General features: G+C 35.1%; 1 pseudogene; it reads left to right on the top strand.

Moving 5' to 3' along the window:
- Positions 1–94: 94 nt before the first annotated feature.
- LOC107609635 (tyrosine--tRNA ligase, chloroplastic/mitochondrial pseudogene) lies at positions 95–1,636 on the top strand (annotated as a pseudogene).
- The last annotated feature ends 13,126 nt before the right edge of the window (positions 1,637–14,762 follow it).

Below are 14,762 nucleotides of genomic sequence, written 5' to 3'. Positions count from 1 at the left end.
ACAATTTAGAGGTGGAAAGCGTAATTATGTAAATTATCCCATTAATATTATTTACAAAAACATCCCAAAGGGAAGGTAGAGAGAGAAAGCAAGGCAGAGAGAAGCAGCAATGGCTTACATCGCTGCTTCAACAAGAACCATCCTCTTCTTATCTCACTCAACCACCAAACTCTCCCTTTTTCCCATTCAAACCCTCTTTCTCTTTTTCTTCTTACCCTTCCCTCACTCTCCATTTCACCAGAACCAAATGCACTCTCCAACACCAACCTCAAACTCTACTTCGCCGCAACGTCATCGAAGTCCTCGAAGAGCGCGGCCTCCTCGACTCCACCACCAACGACTCCGCCCTGAGATCCGCCGCAGCACCATCGCCGTCATCCTCCGCCGACGCTGCTAATTCCCCACCTTTGAAGGTCTACTGCGGCTTCGACCCCACTGCAGAGAGCCTCCACCTCGGCAACCTCCCCAGCATCATCGTCTTCTCTTGGTTCCGCCGCTGCGGCCACCAACCCGTTGCCCTCATCGGCGGCGCCACCGCCCGCGTTGGCGACCCCTCTGGCAAGTCACTGGAGCGGCCGGAGCTCGACGTCGCCACACTCGAGAGGAACAAGGTCGGTATATCCCAAACTATAAAAAAAATTCTAGGTCACTCTCTGAATTCGAACTTGGAAGGTTCTAATGTTGTGATTTTGAATAACTATGACTGGTGGAAAGAGTTTAGTTTGTTAGAATTTTTGAAGAATGTTGGTAAGTATGCCAGGGTTGGGTCTATGATAGCTAAGGAGAGTGTTAGGAAGAGATTGGAATCTGAACAAGGAATGAGTTATACTGAACTCACCTACCAGTTGTTGCAGGGATATGATTTCTTGTACTTGTTTCAGAATGAGGGTGTGAATGTTCAGATTGGGGGGAGTGATCAGTGGGGGAATATAACTGTCGGGACTGAGTTGATTCGGAAGATCTTGCAGGTGGAGGGCGCTTACGGACTTACATTCCCTCTTTTGTTTCACGGTTCCAGATGCAGATGTTATTAGGTTTTTGAAGATTCTCATGTTTTTGGATATTGAGGAGATAGCTGCATTGGAAGGGGAGATGAAGAAACCGGGTTATGTGCCTAATACTGCTCAGCGCAAACTTGCTGAGGAAGTTACAAGGTTTGTTCACGGAAAGGAGGGTTTGACTGAGGCACTTAAGGCTACAGAAGCATTGCGGTCGGGATCTGAGACAAAGTTGGACTGGAAAACTATCGAGGGAATAGCTGAGGGTGTACCATTTTGTTCTTTGGCTTATGACAGTGTTTTGAACTTGTCATTGGTAGATCTTTCGGTCTCTTCTGGTTTGTTTGAGAGCAAATCTGCCGCGCACCGTTTGTTGAAGCAAGGGGGTCTTTACTTGAAAAATAACAGAGTGGATAGTGAAAATTAGAGGATCGAGGAAGCAGATATAGTGGATGGGAAAGTTCTCCTTTTATCTGCTGGCAAAAAGAATAAGGTGCTCGTCAGAATAGCATGACAGGGAATTCTTAGATAGCTGAATATTCTTTGATGACTATTTATAATTGCAGTTTTGTTGTCTTCTTATGATACCTTTGATTTTTGCTGCTAAAGAGTAAGTATCTTCATCGGTTTTGGCATGTGATGGATTTTCTAATATGGTTTTCTAGCATGCTGTTTTAATTTTTTTTTTCCTATTAGTGGTAAAAAAGTAAAAGCAAATAAGCAATGCAGATGTGCATTCATTTTTTGGGGTATCTAACATTGCAATTGTAAACTTTTGGGTATAGTGCCTCTTGATTTTAGAATACAACAACAGCTGCCGCGGTTAAACACTTCAGCCTTTTCTTGGCTAGAGAATATTGAAGTAAATACATTGAGTAGTTATTTTTTAGTATTTTCTTATAGTATTCAGCATAAGTTAATGAACTCAGAAGATACTTGCAGTTTTGAACGTTACTCCTCTGTTGGCATATTTCAAGTCTTGCCACATAACTGGCAGTGTTTATCGTAGTTAAATAGTGGTTGAACAAATTGGAGTTTTGTTTGCCTTCCATTTGCTCGACCTATTGATGTGAATTTATTTGCCTATGGAGAATCATTATACTGATATGCCTGATCCTTTTAGAGAGAGAAGAAGAAAATGTTCTCACCTAACCCTGCCTAAAACCAACAACTTCTGGTTTCTAGGCTTGTTTGGTTCTACCGATATAGAACCTGTTGTGGTTTGATTGGGGATCTGAGACGTCATTGAAGAAAAAACTGGACGAAGATACTCTAATGGTATTATCTCTGTTAAGGTATGCTTTCTTTACCTATCCTTGAATAGCATTACTAGTTCTATCACTATCATCCATCCTCATGTTGAATGGTTAGTTTGTCATTTGTTCTAAGGGCATACAACTAGGTATTCTGACTTCTGCGAGTAATAATTTTCATTGAATCTTGAAAAGGAAAACTCAACAAAAATGCTTTGCTTTCATTGGTTTAGATGTCTCTGATTTTTCCCCATTGAGTATAAGAACTCAGCTGACCCCTAAGGCTTTGTTGTTGTTGTTGTTGTTGTTGAGTATAACAACTCACTTTAAGATAAAAATAAAAAAAATAAAAAATCCCTAGTATCATACCAGAGTGGCCGCTTTCTAGGATATCCCCTTTACCTTTTCTTTGTTGTCCATTAATTACATTCATCCAATTGAATCTGGAAATAACCATTAAACATATGCTAATTCATCCAATTGAATCTGGAAATAACCATTAAACATATGCATTCTGAAATATAGAGCTTATTTTCCATTTCAATCTGCACTTAGGAAATGGTGTTGAGGAGTAATTCTTAAAAGTGAGCAAGGTATGAACCAGAAAATTTTGTCTGGATACTTTGTATGCTAATATTTTAGTAGCAAATCCCTTCCTTTAGTTTCATACCTTGTTCAATAATTTTACATGTCCTTTTCGTGATTTTCTCTATTTGGAGTCTAGTGAGAAGAAAAATTATTATTTTGATAAGGATAGTCCTGGACTCCTGATCACTCTCTAGGTGAATTCCCTGTTCACGCTAATTCTTCTCATCAGAAATTCACAAAGCGCATACTGGTTTTGGTGCCTGGTCCAATAAGTAAACAGATTTTTGAGCAATGTTGTCACTAGCAGACCATATCAATCCTATTTTAGTACTTCTTTTATTATAATTACATTTAATTAATAGTAAATGAATCGATTTGGAATGAACAAAATACTAAAGATTTGATTTCCTTGTTTTGTATTTTTGCATCAATTTTTGACAAGAAAAATAAAAAAGGGCATTTGCAAATTACTGTTGCTAATATGAACATTTATGTTGAATGCCTGCCTCTTGGAGGGGAAAAAAAGTGAAAAGTAGTTGAGACTGAAGCATAAGCTATGCTGAAATGAACATTGATTAGGAAGTTGGTTGTGAAGTTGGACATCGTTATCTCCTTTGTAAGTCTTGATTGCCAATGTGGGAATGCAATAAGAAAATATGTTTTCATATGTATTTGTTTCCTGTATGTGTGTGTTAATTTCATCCTATCAATATAAACTAGTCTCTATTGATACAGCTTTTACACACGGAATTCATGCATTCTTTATCTGCTTTCTTTACACTCAACAGGCATTTGGCTCTGAAATATTATTGGTACTTAGTAAAATATTTCTTTATCTACTTTCTATCCACTCAACATGGCATTTGGCCCTGAAATATTTAGTGCTTAATAAAATATCTCATTCTGTTTTGGAATTTGACCTTGAAAATAACTAAGATCAAGGATTATAAATTATAAACAAACAACAACAAAGTCTTGTCCCACTAGGTGGGCTCGACAGTAGTGGCTGGAACTTGTTGCGTATATTTCGGAACTTTACTGAATAATTCCTAATCGTGGAGCTAATTATATGTTGAAACTTCTGGGCTTATATTCTCCGGTACTGATTATTCATCATTTCCAACTTCATTTTCTGTCATTGTCCAGTTTCCTTTCATGCTCTCAAAGAAAACCATATAATACCAATTCTTGCTGTAATTTTGTATTCCTGAAATATCCAAATTCCAGGATTATGAGTGAATCTTAAAACAAATATTTTACCGTGTTTGTGTATTTTATTTGTCTCTGGCTGCATAGATACAAATCCATACTTCAGCATCAAGCAAATCTGCAGTAGAAAGTTGGCTAAACGGAGTCTATATCGCTATGCTGAGTAATTTGATAATCAGTTTATAACTTTCTAAATATGAACTTTCAGTTTCAGGTCAAAGACACTTGGCCGCCTGACAAGAACCAGAATGTTCCTCGAAAAGACAGGACTGGCCTTGATCCACCCTTGTCGTGGCTAACGTTGGTTATTGAATTTTTTTTTCTCGGTTAGGGATAGCAATGGAGTGTCACTGGGGTAGGTATCCCTCCTCCCATTTCCATTAAAAAAAAAAAAAATGCACCACAGTCCCTGCTGTCTCCATTTATTTGTCCATGGCAAGGCTGATATCCATGATTCCTATAAATAGTATAACAAATTTTAAAAAAGTCCAAAAAAATTACAAACCAAACATTCATAATAAATTTTACAAACTAAACATTTCTAGTTCATTCATGTAAGATACTTCGGTCCTAATAAATTTTTGGAGGCAAACTACTAAAATGATATTGTGAGTTGATTGATAAAGATAATTTTAAAAGATACTAATAATAAATAAACTACTTAAATACTTAAAAATGTGATAAAATAAATTTAATTTTAATACACTAACAGTATAAAATATTTTATACAATTGTTTAATTACATCCATTTTTTTCGGATGATCATTGACTATGTCAATATAAAAAGTAATTATTTTTTTTGATGTGACGTTACGTAATTAGATATACGTGAAAGTATTTTACACTGATAATGTATTAAAATTAAATTTTAAAAACAAAGTAGATATTAAATAAATGGTGAATTCTACCCAACTCTCTCTAAATTAGAGGGTAAGTTATCTCTTGTGACATGTTCTATTATTAAATAAATTGACTTATCATGGTTAATTTTAACTTTTAATCTAACCTAAATTTTGTTAATTTAATTAATTCTTCATTATGTAACTTTTTTTTTGCAAATTATAAAAATTATTAAAAAAATTTTAATTTCTTAATTTTCTATTTTTTTCGAAGAATAAAAAAAATTCAAGAGACATACAAAATTTAAAATTTTCAAAATTTTCTCTCTTTTGCTTTCTTAAATTTTTAATTATGATATAACTTTTCTTAATATCTAATCTAAATTTTGTTAACCTAATCAACTAATTATGGTATAATTTTTTTACAAATTATAAAAATGATTAGAGAAATTTTATTTTATATTTTATTATTTTTTTCAAAAAATTTAAGGAAGCAAGAGAGAAAATTTTAAAAATTTTAATTTTTTTGTGCTTCTTGAATTTTTTATTTATTCTGTCTTTTGAGATTTTTTTTTATTTTGCGATTGAAATTGATTAACAAATATATAATTTGAGAAGAAATAAAAAATTACAAAATTAAATTTTTTAAATAATTTTTATAATTTGCAAAAAATAGTTACATCATGATTAATTAATTAAATTAACAAAATTTAGGTTAGATTAAAGTTAAAGTTAATCATAATAAGTCAATTAATTTTATTTCACATAAAACTTTAAAAATATGTTACAAAGGATAATTTACATTTTACCCTCTAATTTAGAGAGGATTGAATAGTATTCACCTAAATATATATTTTCAAAGTTGGCCGAGCGCACACCCACGATTCTCTAATTGATCCCTAGCTGACCGCCGTTAATCTACTAACTGGTCTAGTGCTAGCCAATCCCAAATGGTAGATGATAAAAAGAGATAAAAATAAAAAATTTTTATCTATTTTGATCCTCAAAAAATTCTGAACCAAACACTTTAGTCCCTAATTAAAATAAATTAGCTTGTTAATTCTAACATTTAATTTCGTAAGTAGTCTTGGTCCTTGGTCCATTTTACTTCACCAACTCCTAACGTTTAGTGCCACGTGTACAAAGGAGACAAATTGATCCTAGGCAAATTATAAATAATTTGGTCTTTTAAAATATTCCTTGTCAAACAAATTAGTCCTTAAAATTTATTCATAAGACAAATCAATCTCCAAAAATATTCATTATCAAAACAACTAAGCTATCATTGCCATATTAGACCTTCTCACTGTTAATATATTTCTGCCTTGCTAGTTTAAAAATTCTGTAAATTATTTTATCACTGGAAATTAATCAAATGTTTCTCAATATGTCAAGTGAGGCTAAGTAAGGAGCCTCTTCTCCCATATAGTTGTCACTCAACGTTGATTAGTCAGGCTAGATCCAAATTCCGTTACACAATAAATTTTGATTTGGAAGTAGTCTCTTGTACTATTTCAAGCACAATAAATAAGCCATGGACATTCATTCTGTGGATTTTCTGCATTGTTGGTTGTTATAATAATTTGTGGTTGAGGTCCTCCACTTTTAGCCCCAACATCCTTTATATTACTTATAGCCAATTGCTGTGATCTCCCTTCTGTTCCAATCTTAATTATCATTCCATGTGCTCTAGTTTTAACGGCTGCTTCTTGTGTTTCTTCATCCATTTTTAGTGGAGCTCCATTAGCATTTCTTATCTAGCCTCTTCGGCATTAGTCTCACTCTCCCTCTTAAGTCTTAACCTTGCACTTCGTCTTAATCACTTCTATGTGATTGTTTATATTGTGAAAAGTGGTTTCTTGAGCTTATTGCAAGATGACTTGGGTGATTATGCTATTGAAAGGTGAAACTTTATCTTTAATTAGTAAAAAATAGACATTCTAGTTTGAAATCTTTTTCATGTTTGTGATAGTCTAATTTTCCTAATAATGAATATTTTAGTGGATTGATTTGTTTTATAATGAATAATTTTGGAGACCAAATTGACTGTAATTTGTCCAATAACCAATTTGTTTCCTTCGTACACATGGCGCTTAACGTCTGACATGGAAATTTAACGTGATACATAGGATAGTTCCGTTAGGATTTGACAGAGCAAAGTGGGTCAGAAACCAGTACAACTTACAGAATTAAATGTTAGGGACTAATAAGCTAATTAATTTTATTTGAAAACTAAAGTGTCTAATTCAAAATTTTTTAAAGACCAAAATGGATAAATACTCAAAATAAAATAACTTTAATAAAAGAATTTATTGAATAAAACTAAAATGATGGGTCAAAATAAAAATAAATAAAAAATAGCAAAAAAAGAACTTGTCATAGGATTGGTTCTAGACTCCCTAGGCCTCATATATCGGCTTTCAGCCCAGTTATTTTTTAAAAAAATGTGACCGTTTTTTCTTGAACTCTCTCATCTTAATTCGTATAATCAAGACCCAAATTTCATGGGACTGATATTGTTAACCACTCTACCCAGATGTATTAAGCAAAGACACCTTACGTTTGTTAAGTTTCTTTCAATTGGAAAAAATTTTCTCTCAACGAAGAGGTTCTTGAGAACTTTGGTTCTAGTAAGTGAGAGAGTTGTCTCCATTACAAACCACATTTGAAGTGCAAAACACAATTTCAAATCAAGCAGTCTCCGATCATAACACCCTGTTCATTCAAGCTTTGATATCACTAAGCATAACCATCAAACATCCCCTTAAACCACTTTTCTAAATAACTCAGCAAACCTGCAACCTTTGCTAACCTTTAACCCTGACCAAGCTCTTTTAACCATTCTAACCCAATCACTTAACTAACAATAGAGCACACAGAAAATTAAACCAGCTACTCCACTGCTTTCAACAGTTCTACCATACATTATATAACTTCTACTAGCAACAACCTAACCATTAATTTTTACCCTTCCCGAGTCCAATCCTACATATTTTATCACTAAGCAGCAAAATACTCTTAAACTATAACCTTGCATAGCACAACTAAACATCTTTTTAACCATTTTCGCCAACCACATCTACAAAACAGCCTTATCCTCTCCCAAGTCGAGGAAACCCGTATCTCATCACAAGTTAACCTGCATTAGAAATCAACCACACACAAATCATATCAACTATTGAACTGAAGTTGAATTACCAGGACATTATAGCGACAAATATGGGAATGGAGCCCATTGAGGGCAAAATCATAAGCATAAAGCCTAAGAGAAACCAAGGCCTCAACCTAGACCATTGCAACATGGTTGGAATAGTCATCACAGAAAAAGAAATAAAATTCAAGATTTGCAAGAATGTCCTTTTGGGCATGTGGGGAAACTCAGAAGGAGTAGCCATTTTTGAAGTGGGTAGGAACAAAGTCCTAATCAGCTTTAGCGACAAAAGGAGATGAATGCAAACCCTAGACAATGGTCCTTGGTGCATAAAAGAAAATCTCATCAACTTACAAAGATGGTCACCGAGGGGACGCTTTAGAGGAGATAAACCACGACTTCATGGCTTTTTGGATTCAAGTACATGGAGTGCCAGAGGAAAACATGAACCTGGAAGTAGTCTCTGAAATTGTAGATTTAATAGGAATTGTCAAGGAAGTGGATGATCCTGTCATAGACAACACTCTCATGAGGAAAGTTTTGAGATTCAAAACCACAATAGACATTTCAAGGCCCCTCCAAACAGGATTCTGGCTCTCAAGAGACCCCATCTAGAAATGTGGATAAGCCTCAAAATCAAATATTGAGAGATTACAAGATTGTTACTGTTTCAATGCAGCATCATAGGGCATGAGAGAAGGGCCTGTAGTAGATCCACAGCCATGACATGCTAGAACCCTAACATACCCAAATACTCCGTGAAGCTAGGAACCAACCCAGCCAGACCACTAATCACCATGGAGGCAAGAAGACAAGCAGGACTAGAGAGAGTGAACAAAGGACTACTAAAAGTGCTATTAACTAGCAGATAATAGAGAGAGAAGGGGCTAAAGTGACTTCTAAAGATAAGGGCAATGCAGTACACGAGGACGGTAGGAAAGAGGCAGGAAAAAAGGAGGAAAAAATCTTTAATTCCCTGACACAAGGAAAGGAGCTCAAGAAGCAAGATCTGTTGTAAATCAATCAAATTAGTCTAGCATCCAAAATCAAAAGAGAGATAAATGAAAAGAATAAGGTAGAAAGAAGGGTGTTGGAGTGTCCGAGAAAAGGAAAAGGGATAGTAAGCAATCAAAATGGGCCTCCTGTTACATGGGGCCCAACACAACAATTCCAAAAATCAAAGACCAAGAAATGGGCTGCAAACAAAAAGAGGCAGAAACCAATCAAGATGTTGCTATGGTGGGAGATAATTCAAGTGGATTCAGCCCTAACAAAGATATAACAGGAAGGAATTTTAGCCCAAACCAACTTACAATCTCCAGAAAAGTTGAACATAACAAGCACATTGATGAACGGATATTTTATACGCTTTTTATCATTATTTTCATATAGTTTTTAGTTTTTTTGTTCAAGTTTTATTAAGTTTTTAGTGCAAAATTCACATTTTTGGTTTCTACTTTGAGTTTGAGTTTTATGGTGATTTCAGGTATTTTCTGGCTAAAATTGAGGAGTTTGAGCAAAAGTTTGATTCAAAGACAGAAAAAGGACTGCAGACGCTGTCAAGATCTGACCTCCGTGCACTCGAAGGAGCTTTTCTGGAGCTACAAAAGTCCAAATGGCACGCTCTCAATGGTTATAAAAAGCTAACATCTAGAACTTTCCAGAAATATATAATAGTCCATACTTTACTTTGGAAATGAAGGTCCAAAACTGGCGTTCAACGCTAGCCACCAGCCCCATTCTTGGCGTCCAGCGCCCACAGGGGAGTAGCTGCGTCCAACGCCCATGATGGAGCCCCTAGCTAGCATTCAACACCTCTAAGGGGTACGAGCACATGGAGACACCCTTTCCTCAGTCCAAACATTCACTGAGTGAGCCCAGAAAGTGGATTTTCGTACTATCAACCTAGTTTATCTTATTTCTATAATTCTTAGTTATCAAATTAGTATATAAAGGAGAAGATCACCCTTGTTTAGGATCTTCTACCTCATCTTTTGCCCATTCGAACCTTTCATTATTATTTTCTGTACAGTATGAGTCACTAACCTCCTAAGGTTAAGGTTAGGAGCTCTGCTGAGTTTCATAGATCAATAATATTACTGTTCTAATTCAATATGTTTGATTCTATTCTCTCAACCTCGTTCTTCATCTTATGAATTGAGGGTGACCCATGACAATCACCCTTGTTCTACATGGGTTCTGTGTGATTCCTGACCTGGATAGCGTTGAACTAAAGCTAGAGATTGCATTGTGGATTCCAATAGAGCATCTGAGAAACTTTGGATATGTGACATGAAATTTCATTGACTATAGGTGCGTGAGGTCTCTGTGGCGCTAAGGCAAGAGTCAGAGAAGCAGCACTTTCTTATCTGGAAGATCTGCCTTGTCTGTGGCACCTTGAGTAGGATCGTGAAGAGGAGTGGATTGCTTAGAGCTTCATCTTCTGCTATAGTGAGAAACCTAGAGGTGGCTTGATGAGAGGACATGAGTCATCTCAACGTGGTGGATTGCTACAGTGGAGGAGGTTAACTTGATGAGAGGACATGAGTTAATCACTTACGGCTGCCATTGAAGGAATCAGAAGGTTATTGAAGAAGACAGTAAGAAAAGTTAATCCGAAAAGACAAAGCATCTCCGAAGCCTCAACCGTTCTCATACCATTGAATTTTCGTCTATCTAGTAACATTTTATTTATTTATTTGTTTTATGCGTTCTTCCGTGACAAACTATATTTTCTATCCGCCTAACTAAGAACTGCAAGGTGTCCACTGCTTGTTTAAACCAACAATCTCTGTGGAATCGACCTTCACTCACCTGAGGTATTACTTGGACGACCCGGTATACTTGCCGGTCTATCTGTCCGAATTCTGCGGAGCCAGTTTCGTGCACCAAGTTTTGGATGCTATTGTCGGGGATTGTTCGGATTTGACAAATTATCGGATTATCTTGTTGCTTAGATTAGGTATTATTTATGGTTTATTTGCTCTTTTGTTTGTGTCTTTTGTTTTCTTTTCAAAAAAATTTCAAAACCTTTTCTGTTTTTGGCTATGTATTTTCTTTTGATTTTCTTACTTTGAGTCTTACTTATTTCTTATTTTCTTTTTCAAAAATTTTTCAAAATCTTTTCTTTTCTTTAGTAATCTTTGTCTTTTGTTTGAATCTTTTGTCAGTTTTTAAGTTTGGTATCCCCCTATTTTTATCTTTTTCTTTAAATTTTTGAAGGTGTTCTTATTTTTCCTTCTTCATATTCGAACTGTTCTTAGTAAATTTTCTTGGTTGATTTTAAAAATTTTGAGTTTGGTGTGTTTTAGTTGTTTTTCCTCTAATTTTCAAAAATTAATGTTATTAGATCTTAAAATTTTTAAGTTTGGTGTCTCTTTGTGTTCTTCTTTTCTTAAATTTTCGAAAGGTGTTCTTGAGTATTCTTCGTTGTGTTCGAATTGTTCTTGGTATTTTTCTTTGTTTGATCTTAAAATTTTTAAGTTTGGTGTCCTTTTGTGTTTCTCATTCCAAAATTTCGAAAATTGGAGTATTTGATTTCAAAATCTTTAAGTTTGGTATCTGTTTAGTGTTTGTGTTTTTAATTTTTCAAAATTTAAAATTTAAATTTTAAATTTTCTTGTTATCTTATTTTAATTTAATTTCAAATTTTAAGTTTAGTGTCCCGTTAGTTATCTTTTTGCTTATCTTGTAATCTTTTTCAAATCTTTATCATATCTTTTTATCTTTTTTTGAATTTCAAAAATCTTATCTTATCTTGTTTTAAATTCAAAATCTTTTTCAAATCTTCATCTTATCTTTTTTTTTTTATATTTCTTTGAATTTCAAAAATCCTATCTTATCTTATTTTAAATTCAAATTTAAAATTCAGATTTCAAATTCTTATCTTATCATAATTCAAATTCAGTTTTCAAGTTTCAAGATTTCAAAATTCTTATCTTATCTTAATTCAAATTCAATTTTCAAATTTCAAGATTTCAAAATTCAAAATTTCAAAACTCAAGTTTTAAAAATTCAATTTTCAAATTTTAAATTTCAAATTTCAAAATCAAATCTTTTTCAAAATTCAAATTTCAAATCTTATCTTTTCAAATCTTTTTCATATCTTTTTAAAATCTTTTTCAAAATTTTTAAATTTTAAGTCTTATCTTTCTTAATCTCTTTAAATCTTTACCTTATCTTTCTTTTTGAATTTAAAACTTTTAAATTTCAAATCTTTACTTTCTTTCAACTTTTAAAATTCAAAACTTTCTCCTTTTAATTTCAAAATCAAATCTTTTATTTTGTTCGTAAATTTTGTTAATTAGTTAGTTACTTGTTTTATCTTTTATTCTCCTTTCTCTTTCCTTTTTTTCAAAACTTCCTAACTACTTTCTCTTTCTTCTTTTTCGAAAATCCCCTCTTTGATTTTAAATCTTGTTAGTTAATTGGTTGTCATATCTTTTCTTAATCTTTCCTTTTCTTATTTTTTCGAAATTTCTTAATTATTTTTTTATTTTCGAATTAGTTTTCTATTTTTATTTTATTTTTTATTTAATTTTTGAAAAAAAATATTTAATTCTTGTCTCTTTTCTTCTTTTTGGTATCTCACAGGGAGTTCTCTATACTCTGACATAGAGACTTCCCACTTTTCTTTGTCTTGTCTGTGTATGCAGGAACAGGAAGAGTGCACTATAGATCTAGAGGAAGAGGCACAACCAAGAAGAACCTTAGGGTCTTATATAGCCCCCACTCCTGACTTCTATGGAAGCAGTATTAGTATACCTCCTATTGGAGTAGCTCACTTTGAGCTCAACCCTCAACTAATTACATTAGTGCAGCAAAATTGCCATTTTCAGGGACTTCCTCAAGAGGAGCCCATAGAATTCCTTGTAGATTTCCTGCAATATGCTGACACAGTGTACACTGATGGAGTAGACCAAGATGTCTACAGGTTGTTGCGCTTTCCATTTACTGTGAAAGACCAAGCAAAGAGGTGGTTGGATAATCAACCCAAATCAAGCTTGAAAACATGGAGTCAGCTGGTGGATAAGTTCTTGAATCAATACTTTCCACTAAAGAAGCTAACCCAGTTAAGACTGGACATTCAAGACTTCAAATAAGAAGATAATGAATCCCTTTATGATGCTTGGGGAGGTACAGAATGATGCTATAGAAATGCCCTACTGAAATGTTTTCAAAATGGGTAAAGTTAGACATCTTTTATTATGGACTCACAGATATGGCTAAGATGTCCTTAGACCATTCTACTGGTAGTTCAATCCACATGAGAAAGACAATTGAGGAAGCTCATGAGCTCATTGAGACACTTGCCAGCAATCAACATCTGTACTCATCTAATGAGACTCCAATGAAATGAGAGATTAAAATAGTGTCTATTGAGTCAGAACCTCCTGAGCAAAGTGAGTCATTAACCTAGTAACTGCACTCCCTTGCACAATAAATGTTCAAGAGATGATGCAAGAAGCCCGAGCCTCTAACAGAGCTATAAAGGCACAGTTCAGTCAAACTAGACAACACTTATCTGAACAGATAAGAGAAGAGTGTCTAGCCTTCATTAGTACCAAGGAAGCTGAGCCTAAGATGGTACACATTGTTGAGGAACTAAATCAAGAAGAGGCTAGAAGCACATTGTTGCACATCCCTCTTATATGAAGAAAGCCTGAAGTACCACACCCTCAGATGCCCCAAAAGGAGACCAAGGATGAGTACTGCTCACAATCCTTGGAAGGCTATAAAAAGCTACAGTTCGATATTTCTTTTGCTGAGGTTTTGGAGCAATGGTCTCTATCTACTGGAAGAAACCTTTCTAATGCTGAGAGAGGCGAATTAGTGATGAGGTTACAGAAGGATTACATGATTATCAAGGTCCTTCAACCTACACTACCCCCTGACAAAGGAGGTACTACCATGCAGAGTACAATACAACCCCTACCCTAACAAAGAAGGAGAATCAAGCTCATCACACTAAAAGAAAGCTTGTTAGAAGGAATTCAAATATGAGGACACTAATCTCCTCCTCTTCTTCCATGGAGTCATTTCTGTTAACCAACTGGAAGAAGAGGAAGAAAGTCAGCAATCGAGTGTTAAGCTAATGGCATTAAAGAAGCACTTGTTGGGAGGCAACCCAACCATGAGTAGAGTATTTATGTTCTTATTTCTTTTGTTTATCTTCATTTGAGTTTATTTTAGTTTATTTTTAGAGTTTTCCCTTGCTTTTTAACGTTTATGATCATGTGCAGTAGTTAGAACAGAAACAGAAACTGTCAGAGCTGGAAACGAAACACCCTGGAGCAGAGACCTTGCTGGTGTTGAACGCCAGCCAAGGGGGCCAGAGTGGGCATTCAACGCCCATGAGGAGCAGCAAAGCTGGCGTTGAACGCCAGCCAGGGAGCACATAGCTGGCGTTGAATGCCAGCCAGGAGGCAGAGACCTGGCGTTGAACGCCAGGAAGGAGCACATAAGTGGCATTGAACGCTAGCCAGGGAGCATGAAGCTAGCGTTAAATGCCAGCCAGGGGGTAGAGACCTAGCGTTGAACGCCAGGAAGGAGCACCCCAATGGGCGTTCAACACCCTATAAGGAGCGTCAAGCTGGAGTTGAACGCCAGCCAGGAGCAAGAGTTGGGCATTCAACGCCCATAAAGGGCAGGGAATTCAAATTTTCTAGCCTCCCAAGACCAGTGGGTCCCACAGAAATTCCACCTACCCTACCTACCTCACCCT

Source organism: Arachis ipaensis, chromosome B7 (assembly GCF_059453495.1).
Source record: "Arachis ipaensis isolate K30076 ecotype BB chromosome B7, ASM5945349v1, whole genome shotgun sequence".
Lineage (NCBI taxonomy): Eukaryota > Viridiplantae > Streptophyta > Magnoliopsida > Fabales > Fabaceae > Arachis > Arachis ipaensis.
This window is presented reverse-complemented; position numbering and strand designations above follow the sequence as displayed.